Source organism: Natator depressus, chromosome 2 (assembly GCF_965152275.1).
Source record: "Natator depressus isolate rNatDep1 chromosome 2, rNatDep2.hap1, whole genome shotgun sequence".
Classification (NCBI taxonomy): Eukaryota; Metazoa; Chordata; order Testudines; family Cheloniidae; genus Natator; species Natator depressus.
In genome coordinates, this window is record NC_134235.1 from 257,795,734 (window position 1) to 257,822,897 (window position 27,164).

General features: G+C 46.3%; 1 long non-coding RNA gene across 1 annotated transcript; it reads left to right on the forward strand.

Annotated features, from left to right (window-relative positions):
• Positions 1-1,464: 1,464 nt before the first annotated feature.
• LOC141981820 (uncharacterized) lies at positions 1,465-17,039 on the forward strand. Its single transcript, XR_012637930.1, has 3 exons — positions 1,465-1,533; positions 8,711-8,847; positions 16,896-17,039. It is a non-coding gene; the product is annotated as an uncharacterized LOC141981820 (long non-coding RNA).
• The last annotated feature ends 10,125 nt before the right edge of the window (positions 17,040-27,164 follow it).

Genomic DNA, 27,164 nt, shown 5'->3' on the forward strand with positions numbered 1-27,164 from the left:
TGCCAAAATCCCAGGGTGACCCTCTTTATCCTTTCCTGCTTGCAGTTAAGTGGAATGACAGCTAAGGGTCAAGAAACATAAAATGATTCAAAAAGTGGGGCTACGGGGAATAGAGCAGTGGGATCCAGTGGAGATCACTATGACCTGGGGAAAGTCCTTACGTTGTGCACAACCAACTCTACTGTCAATGGTATGGGGGTGCCGCAAGGAAACGTGTTGACCTTTGCTCTAGTAACAGTAAGAAACATGGACCCGGGTCAAAATCGTTGGCTCCAAGCAGCAGTTTGGTGCACTGGATTTGGATCCAGCTCAGGCTTAAGAACCAAAGTCTAGCTCCAGGGCACAGCACAAGTAAGACAGGGACATAGGAACAGGCATGCTAGATCAGAACAAAGGTCCATCTGGTCCAGTATTCTGTCTCCTCGAGCTGCCAGTATCAGATTCTTTAGAAAAAAGTGCAAGAAAGTGCCTGGGAGATTAATTATACAGTAAAATGTCCATAGAGAGAGTTTCTTCAAAACCCCAGTCAGTTAGTAGTTGGTTTGCACTCTGAAGCACGACAGTGTCTATCTCTTATACATTTTAGATGCTCCTATCATCCACATAGGTAGTTAATCCTTTAAAAAGTTCAACTACAGTCTTAGTCTTGGCAATACCTTGTGGCAGTGAGTTCCACAGGTTAAACAAGCATTATGTAAACAACAAAACAATTTCGAAAGTAACCAGGCTGTGCATTGAGAATCCCCATGAGAGGTGTGGGGCAGAGCCCTCCCATGCTGCTACAGGGCAGGGGAACTGGTCTGCAGCTGCTGCGGCAGCATCAAGGGTGCAGTAGCACCTGGAGCACCTGCCGTGGGATTTAATGGCCTTTCTTACTGACAAAGTGACGGTGATCTGAAGGATTTGCTTCACTCTGCCAACAGGATATTAATGCAGGATGGTCCACCTTTGGCCTTGCACAAATTTCAGGGTTTCCCTTACAGCAGCCACTGGATTTAACCTACTCTGAAAGAACTTACAGACCCTGATACTCAGCAGCACCCTGCTCCTCCTTTACTGCAGCTCACGGCAGAACAGCAAGGGAGGCAGAATAGTGTGGTTGTTCGAAAGTGGACTGGATGCATAGCTATAAAGGCGAGGGTGAGTTACTTACAGCGGCATGGTGGGAGATTTTGTAGAAAGACACGGTATACAGAGAGCAACTCCACTGGGGGGGAAGCGGGGGGAATGGTAGCAACTGTAGCCACCTGCATGGAACCTGGAGACAGGAGCACAGGTTGCAGGAGGGAAAAGTTTGGAGGAGACATCAGAAGTCAGGCTGTGGGCACATGAATACTCAAGGTAGTTGCAGCATCTCTGTACAAAGTCCTCTTACTAACGAGACATGCTGGAAACATGGAGTTCCCTCATGTTATTACCCAGCATGCTGTACATGGAAACAAGGTAGCAGGGGTCAGCCCGGTGAGTCCCACAGCAAGGAAAAGACTGTGATTAACAGAAAAACAAAGCAGCAGCTAGAAAAAGAGCAAACAGGTAACATGGGGGGGACTCAGGCTCTTGGGAAACCTGGATTTCCGGTTTAAAAAAAACCTTGCACAAGTGTGGAAGCAGTGGAAGCAAGAACTGAATCTGTATATAGGGCTGACTGTGGAGATAAAGATGAGAATATGAAGGTAAAGCTTTTCTTTACTGTCTTTATTGAGTAAAGTGGGATTATTTAGTCTGCAGAAGAGAAGAATGAGGGGGGATTTGAGAGCGGCTTTCAACTACCTGAAAGGGGGTTCCAAAGAGGATGGATCTAGACTTTTCTCAGTGGTGGTAGATGACAGAACAAGGAGTAATGGCCTCAAGTTGCAGTGGGGGAAGTTTAGGTTGGATATTAGGAAAAACTTTTTCACCAGGAGGGTGGTGAAGCACTGGAATGGGTTACCTAGGGAGGTAGTGGAATCTCCTTCCTTAGAGGTTTTTAAGGTCAGGCATGACAAAGCCCTGGCTGGGATGATTTAGTTGGGGATTGGTCCTGCTTTGAGCAGGGGGTTGGACTAGATGACCTCCTGAGGTCCCTTCCAACCCTGATATTCTATGATTCTCATTAGGGTAAGAAGGATGAGCAGTGAGTGAAACACTGTTTCCAGGAATAATGCCCAAAACACTGGAAGTGCTGATAAAAGTGTTTGAGTAATCTGACCCCAGACAAAATGAGACTGTAGAGAGAGACTGCTTTTTACCCAAAACTGAAAAACAGCAGAGGAAATGGATATCTGACAGAGCTGAGAACTCTGGCACCCTCATGTAATTTCAGAGAGATCAAAGATTTTCTAATTAAACACAGGATTGTTTGGGGGACACATGATTGCATCTTACAGGAGAGATTCTTGAGAGAAACAGAGCTAGCCCCAGAGAAACGCCTCCAAATAGCAAGGGCAGCTGAACTGCCCAGGGAAAAGATCAAAACAATGGCAATCAGCAGAGCAGAGCAAGTGCACCAGTTCAAGCTAAAGGAACCCAGGAACAAGACAGAAACAGGCCGATTGAGAAGAGAGGCACCATGGCCCAATGTATGTATGATGGCAAAGCAACAGGAAAGCCAGGAAGGAAAATGCTCGGCCTCTGGGCAAGGCAGGAAACCAGAATTGTTTTACGTTCCAATGCTGCAGTTCCCCCGAAGGAGGAAAAAACATCCGGACATGCAGTGGTTGAGGACATAGAGCTTCCAGTGAAGGGGGAAATATCTGGAGTGTGACTTGAGCTGATCGAAAGACTCTCAATGTCCACTCAGTGCGGAAACTGGTTGCCAGCCATTCAGCTGCCAGATTTGCACCTATGCTGTTCTATCAATGACCAATTTGATTCCAGCTGGATTGTGGTGTAAGCTGCAGTGCAGCCCCAGCAACACAGAGAAGCAGTAATATTCGGCTGAGTAAATGTGATCAAGAGATGGTGGTATACACTACAACCTTTCTGATGCCAGTGGTCACTTGCAGGCTGTTGATAAAAAACTCATGGAACAAGAGACGTTATGGCCTGGAGTTGACAGTAATTGACACAGAAGTATCGGCCACTGCTGGACAGCAGGGCTGTGCAAGCCATGGGTCTGATTGCCGTGAAACTCCACAATATTCTCAGCATGAGAGAGGAGGGAGAACAGTCACTGGAACACCTGTCCAGCATTCTAACAGAATATAAGGACCTATTTCAAGGAGATGGACATCTAGAGGGCAAGTTAAAATCAGCCCCCCCCCCCCCACGTGCAGCCCACAAGATACCAAAACACAGAGTTCCATTAGCCCGGGAGTCGTGCCGCTACCAAAGAAGGAACTAACAAGCCTTCAAAGGAGAGACATCATTACACCTGTTGAAACTAGCACAGAGTGCATCAGTAGCCTAGTAGTAGTGAGGTGAACTGAAGATCTGCACTGATCCAAAACCACGGACCAGAGCATTGAAAAGAAGCCATTACCCATTACCGAGGACTGAGGATGCGCTACCCGATTTATCTAGGGCAAACGTGTTCACAGTTTGCAATGGGAAGAATTATGGGTTCTGGCATATTGAGCTAGATGAGCCGTCCAGCCAATACCTATGTGCGTCCACCCAGCGCCAGAGGTGTTCCCAAGTAAAGCAGGCACTAGATGGACTGCCAGGCATCAAGACTGTAGCTTATGACATTCTTGTTGGAGGAGAAGGAGATAAGGAAGAGGCAATCCAGGACTATGATACCAAGTTGTGACTACTACCAAACAGGTGCCGGGAGCAGCATATTAAGCTCAGTGCAGACAAGCTGAAGTTGAGGAGAATTGAGGTCCCCTACACTCGATATCTGTTGATTTCTGAAGGACTCCAGCCAGATCTGAGAAACTGAGAGCCATTAAGGAAATACCCAAACCACAAGATGTGTAGGGATTCCAGTGGTTTTATAGGATGGCCAAATATCTTCCCAGATTCCAAGTACACCTATCAGAAGCCTGTGACCCCTTGAGAGAGTTAAAACACCATGATGCAGCAGGAGAATGGTCAGAGACCCAAGGACAGGCATTTGAAAGAGGGAAGAAAGTGAGGCACCAGTCCTAAAGCACAACAGCCCTGCAGAATACCTAGAGCGAAGATGTGAGGCAGAGGACCAGCTGTGATGCAAAGCCAGTCACTCATAGCATTGACTGATAGAGCCCTGACAGACACAGAAAAGGGATGTGCTCTTCGGAATGGAACAATTCCATCGTTCTCCTTGGGCATATCATGGCCATGCAGTCTGATCACAAGCCATTAGAAAGCCTCATGAAGCCACTGCTGAATGCACCCAAGTGACTACAATGCATGTTACTGAGATTCCAGTGCTAGCAGATGAGGATGAGGTACTGTCCAGGATAGTCACTACCGGTGGCAGATATACTGAGCAGGTCGCATCTTCTGGAGTACGACACAGCTGGCCCTGTTGGACATGCTACAGTACCTTTGCTTCTGCATCAAACAGGAGAGGGTGCTGTGGGAAATAAAAAGATTCCTACTCCAGGGTTGGCCAAAGTGCAAGAAAATTATGCTGTAGGAGGACCCCCTTACCACCAGGGGAGGATGAGTTGTGTGCACCAGACGGGACTGTGTTTAAAGGAGATGGAGCAGTAATCTCAGCAGATTTAAGAGATGACATAATAAGGCGGACATGTGCCTGAAACCTGGGGATAGAGGTAAGGCTGAGATGAGCCAGGATGTGTATCTACTGGCCAGGAATGAATGTCCAATTGAGATAATACAGGAAACAGTGCAAGGTGTGCAAAGACCATAGTGATCAGGAGACTCCACAACCTCATGAAATCCCAGCCCTATCCTGGGAAAAGGTCAGAACAGATCTGTTCAGTTCTGATGACAGGAACTACATGGTCACAGTAGATGACTACTCCAATTTCTGGGTGGTGGACTATCAGGAGGACTCAGGCAAGAACTGTAATCAGGGGACGGAAGGCACATTTTCCGAAGTCTGGCATACCTGATGGTCTATGCTCAGACAAGGGACCATAGCACACTGCAGTAGAATTCAAATGATTCAGTACCTAATGGGAATATGAGCACAAGATGTCTTCCCTGGCATACTCACAAAGCAATGGGAAGGCAGAATCGGCAGTAAAGACAGCCAAGAGCCTGGTGCCAAAGGCAACACACACAGGAAGGATCCTAACCTGACCACGTAGGGCAGATTAACACTCAAAATTGTCACAGCCCAAAGCACATTTCAGACCCACTATGCTCTTGACCCAAAGCTCAGAGAAGCCAATGGAATTCTTTTCACTGGGTTTTGCATCAGGCCCTCATTCTTCTGGCTGGCTTCTGTCACAATGTGATGTCTATATTTATGGAAACAGTTAGCTAATAGATAACTGTTAGATAAGATGTCAGTAGATACTGCTTAAGAAGATGGAGCAGATGTGTAGGATCAATAAAACTTATTGTGCACCACAAATAGCTTCCTCTCTGCTGTCATGTGCATGGAACTCTTCACAACTTCTGCATTTATGCTCCACAATCTATTACTTTTCCTGTCACACATTGAGGGTCACAGAAGAAAAACCAAAGAAGAAATATCAATAGAAGAAAAATGAGTAAAAATATTAATAGGTGTTTATAATCAAATGGGCCCTAAAATGGGCCCTCCCAAGTTGTTCCTCCAAATTGTGTGTCATTCTTTATTAGGCCAATATATGGAACATGGAGTTTGAGATTAATGGAGTTACATGCCTGGGATGGTTTTGGTCTAGGGCCTTTTCTGAAATGGATCCTGTATGTTGGATTGGCTTTTTTTGCTGTCTGGAAATAGACCAGGTGCTGTGCTCAGTGATGTGATTGGGGCGGGGGGAGGAGGAGGAGGACCCAAATTTTGCTCCCAGTAAACCCAAGAGCAAAAGTCCTATTGACTTCAATGGGAACAAGAATAGACTCCAAATTTGCTCCTATTACCTTTTTAAAGGCAATCCTTTATCAGGCAAAAGAGGGTTAGACCCAGATCCTTAGAAGTATTTAGGCATCTAACTCTCATTTATTTCTTTTTTGACGATCTAGATCAGTGGTTCTCAAACTTTTGTACTGGTGACCCCTTTCACATAGCAAGCCTCTGAGTGAGAACCCCCTTATAAATTAAAAACACTTTTAAAATATATTTAACCACATTATAAATTCTGAATGCAAAGCGGGGTTTGGGGTGGAGGCTGACAGGTTGTGACCCACTGCGTAATAACCTCATAACCCCCTGAGGGGTCCCGATCTCCAGTTTGAGAACCTCTGATCTAGACCTTAGCACAAAGGATTTAGGTCTTGATCCAAAGTCAACTGAAGTCAATGGGAATCTTTCAATTGACTTCAATGGGCTTTTGAGCAAGTCTGCTTTTTACTTATGTTATTTCAAGGATAGAGGTTCCTTGGGGTTTTGTTTAAACTGGAAGAGAATGGAGTAGCTCTTTCCAAAGGCACACAGATATCGGTGTGGACTGAGAATTCTTGTTGATCAAATATCAATCAATGTTTGGTTACAGGAGAAGGTATGAATCCTTTTGTATACCGACTACTAGAGCTCTTCAGAAAATGGAATTTCCAACTACCTGGAAATTGCCACATTTTAACATTTGTTTTCATACAGAATCAGAAGAAAAAATTAAAATATTAAAAATGTTCACAGAATGAAAAATTCAATTTAGAAATGTCAAAATGAAAAATAGAGAGACAAGGTGTGGGAGGTAATATCTTTTACTGGACTGACCTCTGTTGGTGAGAGACACACATGCTTTTGAGCTTACACGGAGTCCTTAAGAAACCTTCTCCATCTCACACCCAGAAGTGGGCCAAATAAAAGATATTACCTCACCCAGCTTGTCTCTCTTACATGAAAAGTGTCAACATTTTCAGTCAAGACGAAACCCTTCAACACATCAAAACAAAGTTTGTTGTTTGAAAATGTCAATTCAGAATGAAAAATTTCACTTCAAATCAAGATTTAAACTTCAAAGATTACCATGCCACTTTAAGCCAAAACTTTCCTTTCAATTTTCCCAACAGAAAATCAAAAACTCTTGTAAAAACTGACCTTTTCCAAAGGAAATTTTCAATTTTGATGAAACCACATTTTCCAATGGGAAACTTTCTGATCAGAAATTTTTTTGACCAGCCCTACTCATTCTCTTCAGACAAGAGGCTCATTATAATCACATGCCAGCATGCACTCTTTGGTGACACCTTCCCATCCAATCTGACTGTGGTGTGGACGTTTAATTGTGATGTAGACGTTTGGGCTCAGGCTGCAGCGTGAGCTCTGGGACCCTCCCACCTTGCAGGGTTGTAGAACCCGGGCACCAGCCCAACCCCAAACGTCTACACTGCAGTTAAACAGCCCTGCAGCCCAAGTCAGCTGGCCCAGGCCAGCTACAGGGTTTTAACTGCAGTGTGGACATATTCTTGAGTCCATACCCAGAGTTTTGCGCAGGCCTGTCTTGTGGTTTCACTGCTATTGTTATACGAGCTAGCTATACCAAAGCCAGCGTGGGTATGTCTACAAATGCTGCAGGGCAGGTCTACACTTGAAATAAGCCACTGCAGTGCTTAAGTGAAGATGCTCCTACGCCAATGGGAGAGACCTCCCCTGTCGGCATCGTTAATCCACCTCCCTGAGAGGCAGTAGCTGTGTTCACAGGAGAAGTTCTCCTATCGATAGCGCTGTCTACACGGGGCAGTTAAGGTCAGTAGAACTACGTCCCTTAGGAGTGTGGCTTTTTCACACCCCTGAGCGAGATCTTTGTACTGACGCAGGTCTGTAGTGTGGACCTGGCCTGAGTCACACCTTGATTGCAATGCCTGACCTTCCACTATCTGCTCTACCCAGTGCTCCTCCATTGACATCAGCCGGATTATTCCCAATATACACCGGCGCAATCGAGACCCGCAGTCCATAAACACTAAACCAAGGTAATCGCCCTCCTCATTTCACACTTTAATGTGGGGCTGCCGGGAAGTCGTTACCCTGGGCTCACACCATGCTGCTCCTGGTCCAAATACACCGCAGAGTGGCTCGCCCGATTATCACATCATAAAAAGAGCACTCGGCCTGATTTTTGGGGGGCTGCCACCTCCTAAATCATGCCTGCCTCTGTGAGTGGATGGCTTGCCAGAGCCCGTGCAGGATTGTAGTTGCTTAAACTAAAGAACCAGCAAGCCAGGCAGTTGCAATGTTCCACAACTAGGGTGTGAAAGAGGCAAGCAGGAGTCTGCTAAGTATTAGCGCCACTGGCTACTGACAGTGTTCGCCCTGTCAGAGCCCTGACTGTACTGATCTGAATTCTTAGAGCTGCAGTCACCCTTAGAGACAGAGCTAAATGCTAAGAGGTGTGGAGTACCTGCAGTTCCCACAGTGAAAGTACTGGCTTAGGCCCAGTGTATCCTGAGCTTCACAGGAGTCACTAAATCACCCATACCCAGCAGTGAAATTCCTGGAGTGAGGACAGCAAGGGACCAAGGGTCCTGGAGCAATTTGTGTAGTGGGGGGGGGGGGGGTGAGAGCCATTGAACCAAACTGAAAAGGAGGACTTGTGGCACCTTAGAGACTAACAAATTTATTTGAGCGTAAGCTTTTGTGAGCTACAGCTCACTTCATCGGATGCTGTAGCTCACGAAAGCTTATGCTCAAATAAATTTGTTAGTCTCTAAGGTGCCACAAGTACTCCTGTTCTTTTTGCAGATACAGACTAACACGGCTGCTACTCTGAAACCAAACTGTAAACCCTGCGTATGACGGAAACCACTTCAAGCCGGGGGTGCGGCAGTGCTCCCAGCACCCGTGCAAGGGACCCAAAGGTCGCTGAGCTGCATACTGAGGTAAATTGCACATTGGACTATATTTAGCAGGTGCTAATGCAGAGCCCAGAAAAGATAGCATAGCACAAGTGGACAGCGATGGGTGTGGGAGTGGAGCACTGGCTTACTATCGCATCGGGGTACGCTTTCCCTGAAGAGTCAGCTCAGGCAATTAAACACACGTTAGCCCAGCTCGAGTGGGCGCAGCCACACTGCATAGCCCGATCCAAGTTCCCGGGTTCTCACTGCTGCTGCGCTCCCCTGTGTGTGTCGCTAGGACCGTTGGGGGCACATCCCATGGTTCTTTGTGTTGCGCTGCTCTGTGAGTCTTTCCCACTGAGCTGCGGGAGAACTCATCCATCTTTCAGGGCATATCGGTGGGAAGGCTTTGGAAGACTTATCAGCACTTGAATGATTTAGCCTGTGTTCTCACTGCCAAAGCGGGAGAGCTAGCCTGGGCTGTAACCCATGTGCCAGCTAGCCCGGGTTAAAAACACCACCGTATGCAGCTGAGTGGCTTGCGTGTGTGGACAGGAGGAGGGTTGGGGTAAAACCCTGGGCTAATGCTGCAGTCAAGACTTACCCACAGGAGACTTCAACTCCTGCGTTTACCACAGGCTTTTCTTGTGTCTCGTTGAATCTCTCCGTGTCTGTTTCCCCTCTGTGCTTCCGCTGCAAGTGCTGATATGCTCTTTGAGGCAGAGACTTTCTCCCTGGGCGCTTGCCTTCCACCTAGTGTTTGTACAGCACCTAGCGCAATGGGGTCCTGGTCTGGGACTAGGGTTCCAAGGTGCTATGGTAAGACAAATAAAGAATAATAATGGAATTCTGATGTCAGTCGGGGCCTCTAAGCACTATTGTAACATATAACAGCAATGATCATTAAAATGGCCACACTGGTTCAAACCAATGGTTGATCTAGCCCATTGTCCGGTCTTCTGACAGGGGTCAATACCCGATGCTTTAGAGGGAATGAACAGAACAGGGTAATTGTTGAGTGATCCATCCCCTGTCATCCAGTCCCAGCTTCTGGCAAATCCATCCCTTTGCTGAGAAATTATTGAATGCTTAGGACCAGAGAGTAGATATTCTAGAGGGAAATAAATAGGCCGATAACTTTATTTTTACCAGCTCCCCTATACCCACCGCTACAAATATGTCACTGCTGCACAGTACCAAGGTGCTCATTAAAGTGTGGCTCAGCTTGGGACACTGAGAGTGAAATCTGGTCCCCACTGGAGTCAACCCTCACTCTGCAGAAATGGCACCATGATTGTGTCTGATTGGTTTGCATCTGGTATGTGCTCAGGTAGCAAGCAAAAGGAGGTTATTTCCTAACTGCCAGCCTCACAAATCAGCCCCGGGCTCTGACAAGCCAGCTGCTCTCTTTCCATTTGGTACGTCATCCCCAGTAGCAGAGATTCTGCATTCTGATATAGCCCCCCAGCTTCCCTATGCAACCTCAAGTGTCTTCCAATTCCACCTGTGACTGTCCCGTGTAACCCGCTGAGTCTGAATTGTCTTTGCCCAGGTGTCACTGGGGGCACTGTGTGAGGTGGAAAGAAACTAGATGAAGGAAACCGGGTTCATTTTGCATCGACTGATGAGCACCTGTCAACTGGAATCATTATTTGTATTACAGTAGAGCTTAGGGGCCCAGACTGAAATCAGGGTTCCATTGTGCTCGGCGCTGTACAGACCCGTGGTAACTGGCAGACCACGTTGTGAAGAGTTATAATCTAAATAGACAAGACAGGCAAAGGGAGCATTATCATCATTTTACACATGGGGAACAGAGGCACAGAGCGATGAAGGCCCTGATTCTCAAAGGTATTTAACTGCCGCACTTCCACGTGGGCTGAAGGGACACAGGTCACGCAGCAGCTGAAGCTAGACCTTGTGAGTCTCAGGGTGTAGCTATGTTACAGTGGCACAGCTGCGGGGCTGTAACGCAGACACTCCCTACGTCGCCGGAAGCGGTTTTCCTGTCAATGTAGGTAATCCGCCTCTCCAAGGGGCCGTAGCTAGGTCAACAAAAGAACCCTTCCATTGGTCAGTTGTGTCTACAGTGCGGGTTCGGCCGGCCTAACTACAGTGCTCACGGTGCAAAATTTTTCACAGTCCTGAGCGATGTAGCAAGGTTGACATACGTTTTAGGTGTAGACCAGCCTCAGTCCAATGTGTTAGCTACAAGACCACCCTCCTGACATCCATGGTAGAGCAAGCACTACTCAGACCTGATCTACACTTAAAAATTAGCGTGAACTAGCAACGGCGCTCAGGGCTGTGAAAAATCTTGTGCCCTGAGAGCCGTATTCAGGTCGACCTCACCCTCGGTGTAGATACAGCCATGTTGATGGAAGAATTCTTTCGTCGACCTAGCTACCAGGGCCTCCCAGAGGCGGGGGGGCAAGTGGGGCAATTGGCCCTAGGCCCCACAGGGGCCCCCACGAGAGTTTTCAGGGGTCCCCAGGAGAATTTTCGGCGGCACTTCGGAGGCGGGTCCTTCAGTGCCGCCAAACAGACCCGGAGTGAAGGACCCGCCACCGAAGACCCGCCACCACTTCTTCCACTCCGGGTCTTTGGCGGCACTTCGGCGGCGGGTCCTTCAGTGCCGCCAAACACACCCGGAGTGAAGGACCTGCCACCGAAGACCCGCCACCACTTCTTCCACTCCGGTCTTCGGTGGCGGGGGTCCTTCTGCTCCATGTCTTCGGCGAAGTGCCCCGAAGACCCGGATCAGAAGGACCCCCGCCGCCGAAGATCCCAGGCCCTCTGAATCCTCTGGGCAGCCCTGCTAGCTATCACCTCTTGGAGAGGTGGATTAACCACATCAATGGAAAATCCCCATCTACACTATGGTGCGACAGCTGCGGCACCATAGCTGTGCCATTGTAATGGCAGTAGTGTAGATGTGCCATAGGGACAACAGAAAGCAAGGTGCGTTGGTCTGTGAACTGCAGCCCATTGAAAGCTAAACAGTGAAAATACGACGGCCCCACCCAACTCCAGCCATTATTTCTATGTCCTCAGGCTTGCACTTTTTTCCACATGCTATTCCATTTATTATTTGCCAGTTCCAAGTATAGCGAATTCACAGAGTGAGAAAATCTCATTTTGAGTTGGTTTTGGCTTCCCTCACTGTTGGCCAGGTTTGGAACACGTCCTTTGTGCTTTGTTACAGCAGATGCCCACGGGTTATTATTTTGGAGAGCCATTTGCAAAAGACTCCAGGTATGGGAAAGGGAGGGAAGCACACCCTTCTGAAATGCATCATTTTCACATCGCCATAAAAACAAATGGCGGAGAAACACTTGGCTAATAAACACCGAGCTAGAGAAAGGTGGGGGGTTGTTTTTCTTTTCCTTTGGGTTGTGACTGTTTTCTTTTCAACGTGTGCAAATCCTAGGATGAAAAATATTGCTCTTCACAACTGGTAATGAAATGTGGCGGGCTGACAGTGTAAAAAAGCAATAGTGTGAGAGAGGGAAATGTTGTATGTATATATATATATATATATATAAATATAGGCCTACAGGGCCCTAACCAGGATCAGGGCCCCATTGTAGAAGGTGCTGCTGATGTAAATGTACCTGTGCTAACTATACTCTACCTAGCTTGCTAAGAATAGACTTGATGAGGCTGGTGAAGGGTCTGTCTTTACTCATGAAGTAAGTATGGGGCTGCTGCATGGGTTTCACCCAGCTGCGCAAGTGAGTACGTCAGAAGGGCTTATCCAGCCAGCACTGAAGCCCGCACCGTGGTGTCCTCACTTCTATTTTTAGTAAGATAGGCCTACATGAGGTGCCCTTCACACCTCCAGCAGCGCTACAGGCATACCCTTAGTGAGAGACAATCCAGGCTAGGAAGAGCTTGCAAGCTAAAAAGACAAGACAAACGAAAAGAATTGATATCCTCATTTTACAGATGGGGAACTGAGAGGGAGAGATCTGCCTAAGTCATAGAGTAAGTCTGGGGCAGAGCCAGGAACTGAATGCATTTTTCCCAAGTCCCAATCCAGTGCGTTGAAATGATGATGACTGATAATTTATTGATATTACCATAGTGTCTTGGAGCCCCATTCATGGGCCAGGAGGCCATTACTTTTCAAGCCAGTGTTTTCATATCCCCTGGATATATTGATTCCTTTTGTTTTGTACGTTAGAAAAAGCTTTCTGAGGAAGTGTGACAGGGTTCACTTGCCCTGCACTGGCACTGCGAGGGTTAACTCTACTCTCTGGGCCGAGGAGGCCACGCCCCCTCAGCCCCGCTGGGCATGCTCAGACTAGAGAGTAGGTATAAAAGGGAGCAGCCTGGCTCATTTAGGGCTGCCTGCTGAAGAGGTGGGATGCTTGCTGTGAGCTCCAGCCCAGGAACCGCGGGTGCCCTGGATGGTGGAAGCCAAAGAGGCTGAGACTCCAGGGGATGCCCAAGGAGTGACGGAGTTGCTGGGAGCTGCACAGACTGAGGAGCCCAGAGACGCTGGGACCTGCTGCACCAGGGACAGGGTAGAAGTAGCTCAGGTGAACTAGTTATTGTGCCGAGTGGGGTCAGTGTACTTTGGGCGGGTTCCCTGCTGCCCCAGTGGTGGGCATACTGGCTGCTGACAGGCCCCTGAGCTGGAACCCAGTGGAGCAGGGAGGGTCCAGGTCCCCCTAACCGGCCAACATCCACTCTGGGGTGGCCGCCCACTCTCCTGGCAGGCCACTCAGCCTTATGGAAGGGGCAGTTACACTGACTCGGGCCAGGAGGGCAGCCCTACTGACTCTTGCTGCTTGGCCGTACCGCCTTGCTGAGCTGGGCGGTGAGATGTATGGGCTCGTAGTGCCCGGGCTCCAGCAATATTCACGGCCTGGGGGCCTGGCTCTGCCAATGTTTGGGGCTGGGTCTCTCCCCTGACCCTGCCTGTGGCCCCCATGCACCTCCCCCAAGTGTCTCCTGGCCCCCACTTGCTGCCTCTGCTCTACTGGCTCCTGGCATCAACTGCTGCCCCAGGGTCTTAGTGCCAGGACAGACTGCCCCGACTCTGCCCTTCTGCCTTGGCCCCTTCCCTCTTCTGGTGGGACCCTCCACCAGCACAGGGGGGCCCCCCTGCCTACAGTCACTGCTCCTGCCCCCATGCTGGGCAAGGGGCAGCCCCGCCCCCAGTGAGGCTACAATGAGGGGCAGCAGCAGGGGAGGAGGTGCACATGTGATGGTGGCCCCCTCCCTGGCACCCACCAGGGGAGGCGAGGGGGCTTCCTGGACCTGAGAGGGGCCCTAGGAGCACGTGCAGTGACAGCGGTGTGAGGTGAGTGCGCTGTCAGCGGGGAGAGGGCTGGGGGGAGTTCTTCTCTCTGGCCCCAGTCCCAGGGCAGTCTGCCTGCACCCCAAACTCCTCATCCCCAGCCCTGCCCCACCCCAGAGCTTGCACCCCTGCTCCCCAACCCTCTGCCCTAGCCCTGAGCCCCTTCCCACACCCAAAACCCCTCATCCACAGCCCTCGCACCCCAACCCTTTTCCTGAGCCCCTCCCACACCCTGAACCCCTCATCACCAGCCCCACCCCACAGCCCTCACTCTTTTTTTAAATTATTTTAAATATATATTGGTTTACAAGGCAGGTGTTGGGGAGGTGGGACTTGGACCTGTTCTGGGCACCACCAAAAATTATACAAACCTGCCCCCCCTGCACGATGACTCAGACCACTAGGCTATACACCCAGCTGAAACAGGTAGCCATACTGACTCAGGTCATAGGCCCAACAGCCCTGTGGGAAGGGGCTGTCACCCTGACTCTGGCCATTGGACCACACAGCCTTGAGAGAGTGGCCATATTGACTTTTACCACTAGGCCACACTACCCCAAGACAATGGGTGATTGTAAAGATGTGGTTGCGGGGAAGTGATTACCCCCCCATCCCAACAGTGGATGGGGTGCACTTGCCCCATGACAGCAAGGTAATGGGCTAGCACAGATACTAGAGAGAGAATGTTAAATAAAACCTCCATGCTGAGTAATTGTTCTTAGAGTGTGCGAGATCTCCAGGTCCTTGACTTTAGTAGAGGAATCATATCTACAATTAATATTGAGCTGTTATATGAACTGACTTAGGCACATTTTCAAATGTGCCTAGGTGCTTTTGATCATTTTAACCACTATCTTTTCCAGTGGGAACCATTTACCTCATATTTACTTCATGAGTAAAAAGAAAAGGAGTACTTGCGAAAACAGACTAACACGGCTGTTACTCTGAAACCTGTGTTCATGAGTAAAGACGCTCTTCACCAGTCAGCCATCTTTATCCTACAGCTTTTATCCACCTCAGCACTAGGAGGCAGTAGAGACCTATTTATTTGTCTCTTGCTGTGGTTGGAATGACAAAATACATGTTTTCTAGTGAAAATATTGTATAAACTCTACATATATGTAAAGAAAATAAGCAGTTCATGCTCTGGTGCTGCATCAGAGAGCACTGGATTATACAAGTCAGCAATTTTGTCAAAGTGCTTCCTTTTCATAGGATGAATAATGCAGAAGAACCTCATGCAGGACGAGAACGAAAGATATTCATTACTCAGCTGACTCTTTTAATCTGTAAATCAAGTTAACTGGAGGTGATTTAATCAATCATTTTATCTGGGACAAAAGCACAGGAGTATTATGTAAATTATGTAACTTTTTTGGATGAATAGACTTGACTTTTAGAAGGTCAAACTTTCTATTGCAACCTTTTTCTGGATGGAAAATTGCCTTTCCAAGCAAAACAAAGGTTTTTGTGTGAGGAAAAATCATATTTTGGATGAAACTTTTTCACTTTTCAAAATGAAGACTTTTTTTCTACCAGATTTTAAAAAAGTTAATCAGAGAACCACTCACCACCTCCCCCCCCCCCCGACACACACTGAACTGATTTCTTGTTTTAATTATTTTGAGATTTTTTTCCATTGGAAAAATGAGGAATAAAATGAAAGACTTTCATTTCTTTCAATGTTTTCATGAAATATACTTATCTTTTTTTCAACCAACTCTTTTTATTTTAAACTTAGAGAAGCCACCAAAATGAAAACACTAGCAAAGGCTGTTTCACCCTGTGCTGTCCTGATAGGTTAGACAAACACCTGTCAGGAATGGTCTAGATAATACTTAGTGCACCATGAGTGCAGGGGGCTGGATTAGATGACCTCTCGAGGTCCCTTCCAGTCCTGTGAGTCTATGATATATGGAATCAAAGATGCTCTTAAACAGGAGGCACTTATCTCTGACAGAACAAGGAGTAATGGCCTCAAGTTTCAGTGGGGGAGGTTTATGTTGGATATTAGGAAAGACTTTTTCACTGGGAGGGTGGTGAAGCACTGGAATGCGTTACCTAGGGAGGTGGTGGAATCTCCTTCCTTAGAGGTTTTTAAGGTCAGGCTTGACAAAGCCCTGGCTGGGATGATTTAGTTGGGGATTGGTCCTGCTTTGAGCAGGGGGTTGGACTAGATGGCCTCCAGAGGTCCCTTCTAACCCTGATATTCTGTGATCAAAGAGAACAGCTACAACTACAGACCCAAGCAATCGGGCTTCCACTCCGCTTAGGCTCCAGCTTTGTTTGTCTCTCATTTACCAGGAGTCTCACCCTTTCTGCAACTCTACACACCACAGACAGGCTGAATAACGTACCCAGTGGTTGAATAACATACTGCAAATAACCATATCATATCTAAAATGATAGCATTTTCCAGCATACATCTCAGTGATTTCCAGATGTTAATGGGTTGGGTTGCAAGAACCCACTGAGGTATGGAAGTAGTATTATCCCCATTTTGAGGATGAGGAAACTGGAGCCCAGGGGATTTTAGAGTCCAGTCCAACTACCAGTGAATTCAAGTGACTAGCCCAGGATTAGCCAAGAAGTCTATGGAAAAGACAAAGTCCAGACCCTCAGTTCCTGTCCTGACATTAAGCACAAAATCAGCCTGCATATGTTAATAAAAAGGCAGCTTCAAATATCCAAGAATCCACACAGGAAAGACTTTTTCTTTCATACTTTTAATTTTCAGTTGAATTCCATGTATTTAATTACTGATAGTTGCCTTTCTCCCCAGGGAATTGAACGCTGCTGAAAGGTGCTAGGAGTAAGTGAATGAAGTCCTCGAATCAGCCAGAGACCTGTAACAGCAGAGAGTGAATCAATGCGAGTGTGATGACCGCCACGCTGGCTCACACCAGGGACATCAAGAGCAAGAAGGATGAGTCTTTACAGCTTGAAGCTAAGGAGCCCTACTGTGTGACTATCACAGACTCCTCTGCGAATCCCATGCAGAGAGGGACGCATAACAATCCCTGACCAGTGGATTTTACCAGATTTCCCCATCTCCTCCAAAGCACCACATATGTTCCATGACCTAGAGGGCCTAACTCTCGAAATGAGAGGATAATAGTCTCTGTGGCTCAGTCTCTCCTTGGCCTCTCCCATGACTCTGCTAACAGTGGGGGAAAGGGTGATCTTGTACTTAAGGCATACGACTGGAACTCTGGAGATCTAGGTTCTATGTCCAGATTTACTAGAGAATGTTGGCCAAGTCCTTTTGTGCTTCATCTGTACAATGCTTCCCTGCTCCACAGGAGATCTGTGAGGATAAAGCCATGAATGTAGGAGCAAAAGTAGAAGGGTCAAGGCAAAAAACAAGATTAAGCTAGCTAGGAACATAAAGGGTAATGAGACAACATTTTACAAATGCATTAGAAGCATGAGGAAGACCACTGCTCTCTGAGGAGGGAAAGCCAATAACAGAAAATGCAGCAATGGCGGAAATGTTAAATGCCTTTTTTGTTTGCTTTCATCAAAAAGCTTAGCAGTGATCGGATGACTAACATATGGAACATCAGTTTAAATGGGGTAGAAGCTGAGGCTAAAATAGGTAAATAACAAATTAAGACTTGGACAAGTTAGATGTCTTCAAGTTGACAGGGCCGGTCAAAATACATCTTAGAATATTTAAGGAACTGGCTGAAGAGATCTCTCAGCCATTAGCAATGCTCTTTGAGATCTCGAGGAAGACAGGAGAGATCCCAGAGGACTGGAAAAGGGCAAATATAGTGCCCATCCATACTGATGGGATGCATTAGCAGGAGTGTTGTAAGCAAGACACCAGAAGTAATTCTTCTACTCTACTCACCACTAATAAGGGCTCGATTGGGTATTGTGTCCAGTTCTGGACACCACACTTGGGGGAAAAAAGTGGACAAATAGGAGAAAGTCCAGAGAAGAGCAACAAAAATGATTAAAGGTATGAAAAACATGAGCTATGAGGAAATATTGAAAAATTTGGTTTGTTCAGTCTGAAGAGAAGACTGAGGGGGACAGACTGACATAACAGTCTTCAAGTATGTAAGAATTTGTTATAAAGAGGAGGGTGATAAATAGTTCTCCTTACCCACTGAGGATAGGACAGGAAGCAATGGGTTTAAATTGCAGCAAGGGAGCTTTAGGTTAGACATTAGGAACTGGTGGAATGTCCCCCCCCCCCAGCTTCTATGCAGAGGCGTGGTCAGGCGACTCTGCGTGCTGCCCCATCTGCAGGTGCCGCCCCTGCAGCTCCCATTGGCCATGGTTCCTGGCCAATGGGAGCTGCAGAGCTGGCGCTTGGGATGGGGGCAGTGTGCAGAGCCCCATGGCTGCCCCGGTGCATAGGAGCTGGAGCGGGGACATGCTGCTGCTTCCAGGAGTAGTGCAGAGCTACGGCATGCGCGGAGCATGGAAAGCCCCATCCCTTCTCCCCCGCTGGAGCTCGAGGGTCAGATTAAAAGGTCTGATGACCTGGACATGGAGCCGTAGTTTGCCCACTCCTGATCTAGATAATACTTAGTTACTGCCATGAATGCAGGAGACTGGACTAGATGACCTATGGAGGTCCCTTCTAGTCCTACAATACTAACGTTTGTAACAGTGTTGGGGGGGGGGGTGTCACATCAGTAAAATAGATACATTAGTCACAGTGATCGTACCTATGATGTGGATGTGGTGCTGGGGACTTAGGTAAATTCTAGATCTACGTATCAAAGAAGAGTCTGGCAGGCTTCATGCTGGTAGAAAGTTATTAATATTCTATTAAAATTAATATTAAGTAATAAAATTAAAATATGTAGTGTTTGGACTTTCCTAAATGTTGGTAAATGGATGCCTGTAATGCTCATGTGCTGATCTCTGCATTTCTCCTGTTAAAAGTAATATCTCTACATTAGTATTACATAACTCTCACTTGCCTGGCTCCGATCCCATGATGATAAGACACAAAAGCATGGAGATACTGGGCCAAACCAATGGTCCATCTAGTGCAGTATGCTGTCAGCCGACAGTAGCCAATGCCAGATGCTTCAGAGGGAATGAACAGAATAGGGCAATTATTAAGTGATCCCACTCCCAGCTTCTGGCAGTTAGAGTTTTAGGGACACCCAGAGCACAGGATTGCATCCCTGACCATCTTGGTTAATAGCCACTGATGAACCTATCCACCATGATTGATTAATCATAAAAAGGGCTACACACCTCAGCGGAAAAAATGGTCAGATAATGCCCATTAAAAAGCACATGTCCAGAGGAAACTTCTCAATACAGCAGGAAAAAAACCAGTTTGTTGGACAAGGGAGAAAAGGAAACTCCCACCCAGGGATGGGTCACACGTGATGACTTCACCGAAGAATTACCTCATGGATCACGCCCCCTTTTGCATCTGTGAGCCTTGGTGTCAGAACAGTTACATGGCAGCGTTTTCAGATAAAAGTTGTAGGGTGGAAGGAAACAGGGTTCTTTTTAACAGATTCACACCTGAGGCAAGGATTTTGTCTACCTGGTAAAGGACCCCCTAGCTGCCACAGCTGGGATAAGCCTCAGAAGCTGAACCTGTAAGACTATGTTGAACAAAAGTTGTACAAGATAATAACCTACAATTATGTCTTTGTCTGTCTGTGTCTTTAGTATTCTTAGCATTGTGCAAATATCTCTTGTTTCATTTTCATTTAGTTAATAAAGCTTACGTACATTTAATACAGGATCGGACTGAGCATTGCCTTATTGGGTAAAAGAGAGAGATCTGAGGAGGACCGACTTGTGGTGTGTGCTTGGTCCTTTTGGAACAGAGAAAGTTGGATTTTCTTTGACATTATGGTCTTCTTAGCGTACGCACAATGTGCCCCAGGTGGCACATAAGGATTCATCACCAAAATTGGCCCACTGGTAAAAGGGCCTAACCTCCCAGGGGTCCACTTACATGGTGTCAAGAGGGCCGGGCTTTTTGAAGGGGTCTGTTTAAAGTCTACATTGAGGCTGGCTAAAGCTTAGGGAGTTAATAAGCAGAGCAGTTAGCTGGTGTGTCTAAGGAGTTAGATCCACAGTTGGCACTGGGTTAACTTCACCATTATTGAACTGTCTGCCCTGAAGTTAAACCCATGGTTTCGAAATACCAAGGGGCATGACAGTGGATCAGGAACTGAATTGAATCAAGACCACCAAAAGAATGGCCTTTTCTATTGGTCGCTGATCAGCTGTTGGATGGGGATGGCTTCTGGCCATCGCTGACCTGACCAGCTAGCCAACAGACTTGATGTCAATTCACTGTTCACTATTTACTCCCCCGTTTCTCACATTGCTCCTTCTTGGTTCACTGTTGTGGCAATCTATCCTTCCACCCTTGCTGCATCCTCTTCCCTACACAGCTCTAAGATAGTCATTCTGATGGTACTTCAGGAAGTAAAGCCAGCTACTGTTTAGCTCTAAACATGCATCGGAGCTAGTGTGCAAATCTCCCTGTCACATTGTGCGTTCTGTTGCACTGCAGCAAATCAGTTTAACAGAAGCCGCAAAATCAGGTCTTGCTGAAGCTATGGGGAGCTTTCCAAGTGGTCTTTGTCTGTAGGTTTGGCTTATAGAAACTTCCAGCTGAATTCTTTAGGGATATCCCGGAATGGGTTCGACTGTTTAGCATTAGAAGGGTGAGATGGAGAAGAACTATTAGGTTGTTGTTAATTAATATAGAATTGTATGACTGGAAGAGATCTCAAGATGGTATCTAGTCCATCGTCCCCACGCAGAGGTAGGATTAAGACATTGCCACGGTGAGCCCTAACACTAGATAGGTAACCACTTCAGAGCAGGCTGCAAAACCACAGTCATCCTTCCAGCGTTCAGAGCCCGCTGCTTACTAGCAATGGGTCCTACACATTGAATGTGGAGCCGATGTCTCATCATGGTAACACTTGTAGGCCCCGCTCAGGGCTCCGTTACGCTAGGTGCTGTACACACACATAACAAAAAGGCAGTCCCTGCCCCAAGGAGCTTATGATCTAAGTATAAGATGAAAGACAACAGAGATACAGGCAGATTAGGGGAGTGCAAGGCAACAGTGAAACTGTTTTAATTGCTGTGACAAGCAGGTCACATCATCTGCTTAAAAATTGTTAGGTATTTTGTAGGCATCATGGGAGGGGTTAGAGAGATTTGATGGAAGATCAAGGAGAGATTTGATGGAAGATAACATAGAGACCTTGTGGATTTTTACAGGACACTCCTCCCATGTATAAGGGACCGCCTGGGAGAAAACACAAAGTACCAACCCATCAGGGAGAGATCAGAACCCCCTATTGAATCCTCAGCATCGCTTCCTGCAGCGTGTAGTCCCTGGGAGCCACAACTGCTGTGAGGGGTGAGCTGCAAGGGACTCCTGGGGACATGAGGCATGATGTGTGTGTAACTTAAAGTAAAGGGGTAGCCTGATTCATTTTACACCTCTGTGATTGTTGCTTTTCTTTGTCCAGCCCCCCTGCCACACCCCTTTATGTGTAAGTCACACTAGTTTTGCCTACCCACAAAATGCCAAATCAGAGCATTACACACTACTTGGCCATTGGCCACACTTACACCCAAGGTATACTTTACAGCACTGCAGACTTTGGACCAGTGCCATCCAGGAGGCTGGCCTTTGCTTACTCCATGCAGAACTGGGTCCCTGATATTTAAACCTGGTTTTTAATTTCTAAAAATAAATGACATTCTCATCAGGTTAGCGCCAACATTATTATAGGCTTTTCAACGGATTCCACATTGTGCCTTCAGTTGCAACATTAAAACAACCAGTTTGAAACCACAAGGATAATTGCAACTTTCTGGTTTAGCTCTATCTTCCAGCTCATATCAAGCCAAATTACTTTGAATATATCAAAGTTCACGGGATGCATAATGAATACAGCAAGGTCAAAACTAGAGTCATGGGGATCTATTGCTAATCATAGAATCGTAGGACTGGAAGGGACCTTGAGAGGTCATCTAGTCCGGTCCCCGGCACTCATGGCAGGACTAAGTATTATCTAGACCATCCCTGACAGGTGTTCGTCTAACCTGCTCTCCAATTATGGAAATTCCACAACCTCCCTAGGCAATTTATTCCACGGCTTAACCACCCTGACAGTTAGGAAGATTTTCCTAATGTCCAACCTAAACCGCCCTTGCTGCAATTTAAGCCCATTGCTTCTTGTCCTATCCCCAGAGGTTAAGGAGAACAATTTTTCTCCCTCCTCCTTGTAACAACCTTTTATGTCCTTGAAAACTGTTGACATGTCCCCTCTCAGTCTTCTCTTCTCCAGACTAAGCAAACCCATTTTTTTCAATCTTCCCTCATAGGTCATGTTTTCTAACCTTTAATCATTTTTGTTGCTCTTCTCTGGACTCTCTCCAATTTGTCCACATCTTTCCAGAAATGTGGCACCCGGAACTGGACACAATCCTCCAGTTGAGGCCTAATCAGCTCAGAGCAGAGTGGAAGAATTACTTCTCATGTCTTGCTTACAACACTCCTGCTAATACATCCCAGAATGATGATCTTTTTTTTTTGCCACAGTGTTACACGGTTGACTCACATTTAGCTAATGAGAGGGACTTTCATAGTATGCCACAAGGGGTAGATTGTATTCTCTCCTGCTTTGCACACGTAAAGGAAACCAGGAAGGGAAATCAGCAACCTACCATAGAGCAACAACCGGTCCAGAATTAGTGTAACATACTGACCAAGTGTGACTTTGTCTGCCTCTGGTGTCTGGAGTATTAATCTGCTACTGCTTGCAAGGTAATGGAGCTGGTTTTAAGAACAGGAAAACACAACATTTGGAAGAGAGGGAGCTGCAACAAGAAGAGGCCAGAAAAATGACCATTTGAGAGCTGTAGCTGCTTGACTCTGACAGATTTAAAGGGCATGCTGGGGGGGAAAAAAACAGTTCCTGCAAGACGCCACTCCTGCACTGGGACAAGGGGGTCCCAGAAGAGGATGCTCCTGTGGAAAGAGGGGCTTCTGTGTGCTGCACTGTGTTCTGTATCACAGGCATACATAACGCCTACTCTTACCGGGTGCTGACCACTCCTGCTATGCTCACAGCAGCTGGGAGCACTTAGCACCTTGCAGGGAAAAAGCCCTTGTTGAGAGTCAGGGGTGCACTCATGTGCAGTGGGTCATGATATATGGAATCACCGTCCTTTTAAAACAGAAGGCATCTATTACTCGGAACAGCTGTATACTGCACACACAAGTTCACGAACAATGTGGACTTAAGGTTGCATGCAGAAGTGCCTGGGCTCCACCGAACATGAGAGTTTAATGCCTAGCTCGCAACACAGCTGTGCCAACTTAACTCTGCCCCTCTGGATCCCTGACCTAAGGAATCCCTCCTGGAGATCACAGCACCTGAAGCTTCCCTCATCTTCTGCCAATTAACCGCAAGTGATCCTTACTGCATGAGTGCTGCACAGAGTACAGGAATACCATGGGAGCGTATGAGTGGGAGTGCCAATTTGGAGTTGCACTGGGCACAGAGTGAATGGCAGGTGCGGTTAGGGAGAGGGAAGATATTGCTACATTCCCAGTTCTTATTGCTATCCCACTGGGGGCAGTGTTGAGGTTGTGTGGCTTAAACCCATTGCATCTCACTCCAGTGCATCAGGACATTTTTGATGGAAAATTAGTTTTTCAACTAAACAAACGTTTTAAGTGTCGGCTTTCCACAAACAAAAAATTGATTTTTCATCAAATAATCAAACGGCCAAAATATTTTGGCCGAAAATGGAAAAATGTTGATTTGGAAATGCTGCTGTGGTGTCTCCTAACCTCATTCTCTTGGGTGGGCTGGGCTCCCTGGCCAGGCTACATCTCCCATGATGCACCATGGTCGTGGACTCCCAGGCTGTCCCACCTCCCATCGCCACCAGGGAAGAGTATGGTGCCTCATGGGAGATGTAGTCTGAACAGAGAGCCCAGCCTGTCCAGGAGAATGGGAACACAAGCTAACTCATCTACAGTTCCCTTCAAGCACTGCAACAGATTTTCTGAATCAACATTTTTTTGGTTTTCAAGTTGAAACATTTCAATTTTAGAATTTTCACAGAAAATTCAAAAAAATTCCTTTATAAAAAATAAATGAAAATACTTTACAATGTGCAATAAGAAATACATCACACTTTTGATAACATGTATAAATCTATGTGGTGATGTTTTTTTTTCCTGGTTTCCCTGTTTTTTCCCGGTTTCCCTGTTTTTTCCCCCGTTTCCTTCCAAAATGAAATGATTTGTCTGTTACTTTGCTGAGATTTGCTCCGGTGTAAGATTTCCTATGATCAGATTGAACTATACGGTCCTTTGCGATCTTGCTAGATCCATCCAAGCCATCAGCCGTGTTTTGATGGCCAGTGTTAACAACTGTAACAGAGCACTTCTAATCATTTGATGAGGTTTTAATATTTCAGGAAACCCATGGATTTTTTTTTTAATAAGAGGGAGAATTTTAAAAGTGAACATAAATGTATATTGTGCTTGTAATAGACTTTGGAATTAATCAGGGTATATTATGTGAGCCTGAAATATTAATTTTCAAAATTCTTAGCCCCCCACAACACACTTTGGAGTTGATCCTCTGTGGTGCTGAGTGCCTGAGCTTTCATTAGGCCTTACTCATATGAGTGAAGCTTGGAGGACCAGTCATTTTAATGGCAGACCTGAGCACCTTCAGATGCTATTAAAGGACCTGATATGGCAGTCCTTGTACCTGTATGGTCTAGCTCTAGCCCTCGCCCTGTGTTAACAGATGCAGGGTGGTAAGAATCATTCCAATTTTTACAGCACCCAGCGCCAGGGGGACCCACTCCCTCAGGAGGCCTTTCTGTGCTACTGTAATATAAATCCATATTTACTAAGAATAACAATTAGCCTCTCAAGGGATCTGAATTGAAGCTACATCAACCATGAATTTCACTTTTTGCTCTCTTTCCTCTCTTGCGCTTTAATGTTCCTTTTTTTATCAATTTCCCCCCTCCACTGCAGCGTGTGGATATGAAGAGTTGGAACAGAATTAGTACTGAAAGTATTTTCTAGTGTATCTGGATACTAACATCACTTCACCTTAAAAGCTAAAATTAAAATCATATTATCAACTATAATCCTGGGGGAACCACATACCAAACATTAGCAGAAAACACCTTCTTACGCATGCAAGGAAAATCATATGGGAGAAGAGCATCTGTTATTAACATCTGAGTGCAAATTCTTTCCACCTGTCATGGGCAGAGAGTCAAAAACCCTTCATCTTCTGCATAGCACTCAAGAAGCTGTACATGTAGAGGACATTGTAAATTACATTAAGTGACTTTCCATCGTGGCCTGTATAGATGATATTTCAAAATCTCTCGTACACCAGTGCTAGAAAGGCAACTGGGGATGATGGCTCAACTGACCAGGTTGCACACTCCAGCAAGCGAGACAGAGCTGTCGAATGGTCTAATTTCCTGAGCAAAAATACGTATTGAAGCAGAGATGATCACTTATCAGAGCAAATGCAGCAGGTATATGGAGAGAAAAGCTAGAAGCAAAGGAGCAGAAATAAACCACCTTACCAGCAAAAATGGCCTTTGGTCAGAGACAGAGAACTAGAGGTTTGACAAATGTATTCATTAAGAGGCAGTGTGGTCCAATGGACAGAGCACTGGACTGGGACTCAGGAGCAGCGTTCTGCCACTAACCTGCTGAGTGAGTCTCTGTGCCTGTTTCTCCTCCCACCTTTTGTCTGCCTTGTCTATTTACTTCTCAGTGCAGGGCCTGTCACTCCCTATGTGTTTGTACAGCGCCTAGTACAATGGGGCCTCGATCTCAGTTGGGGCTTTTAGGTTCTACGGTAATATAAAGAATAGCACTATTCTGTGTTTGCTGGAGGGGGTTCCCAGCAGTGCTTGAGTCCGAGAAAAAGGGCCTGAACTCACTTCTCCTTTGGAGCCCTGCAGAACACCATGAACCCTCCCTGCTCTAAGACAAGGGGATGAAATAACAAAGCATTGACAGCAGCTCAATAAAACTCTAGGCAAAAAAGCCCTGCAAACTTTAACTCCCCCTGAAATTCGTAATCAAAGGGTACAGAAGGCAGTGAATTTCTGTCCCAGGATTTATAGTCTAGTGTTTGTTTGGTAGTTACAGCATTGCTAATCCCAAGCATTCAAAAAACCATAGTCATGTCCCCAAAAATTGTGAGGGGATTTAAATGTATCAGGGGATTTTTTAAAAAAAATCATTAGTTTGTAGGGTTTTTTTTATTTGCCTTCTAGTCTTCCAACCTCTAGCTTTCAAGCTTTTCTCTGCAACGGAGAGGATTAAATATGGACTTAATTGTTTGAAATGGCAGCTGAGGTTCTCACACCATCCCATGACTCCAGGAGTGGGGACTTTAAGGAAAATTCAATATACCATGAGATCTGTGATGAAATTGCAAGTTGTCAACACAGTAGTCAGTAAAGTCTGTAAATGCATTTTAATAATTGTCCCTTTCCTGCTTGTAACTATAGAAAAAAACCTATATTTAGATCTATATTTGAGATACATTTGTTGTGCTTTTATTCAAGCACAAAAGTGAGTTTTTTAGGGGGTGGGAAAAGAGGATGATGTCTATTTATCTAGCTATCTATAGAGCTGGGCAAAATGTTCTGGACTAATAGTTCATTCAATCTAAAATGCAGCTTTGGTCGACCCAAAACGATTCACAAATTTGATGTGAATAGTTTTGGCCATTCACAAAGCAGAGAAGAAGGAAGTGGGGCTGCTGTCCCCTCTCCTAAGCTTTTGTGGTTAGTGCACTCACCCAAGATGTGGGAGACCCAGGTTTGAATCCCCACTCTGGAAAAGGCCTGAAATGGACTTTTTCCAATTCACCAAAAATTCCCAAAAAATTCTGATTTGGTTTGAACCATTTTTTCCCCCCAAAACTGCCACCAAACTGAAAAATCAATTATTTGACCAGTTCTGGACTATCTAAGGTACTTATCTGACCCCCACTACTGTGGTATCTGAGGGCCT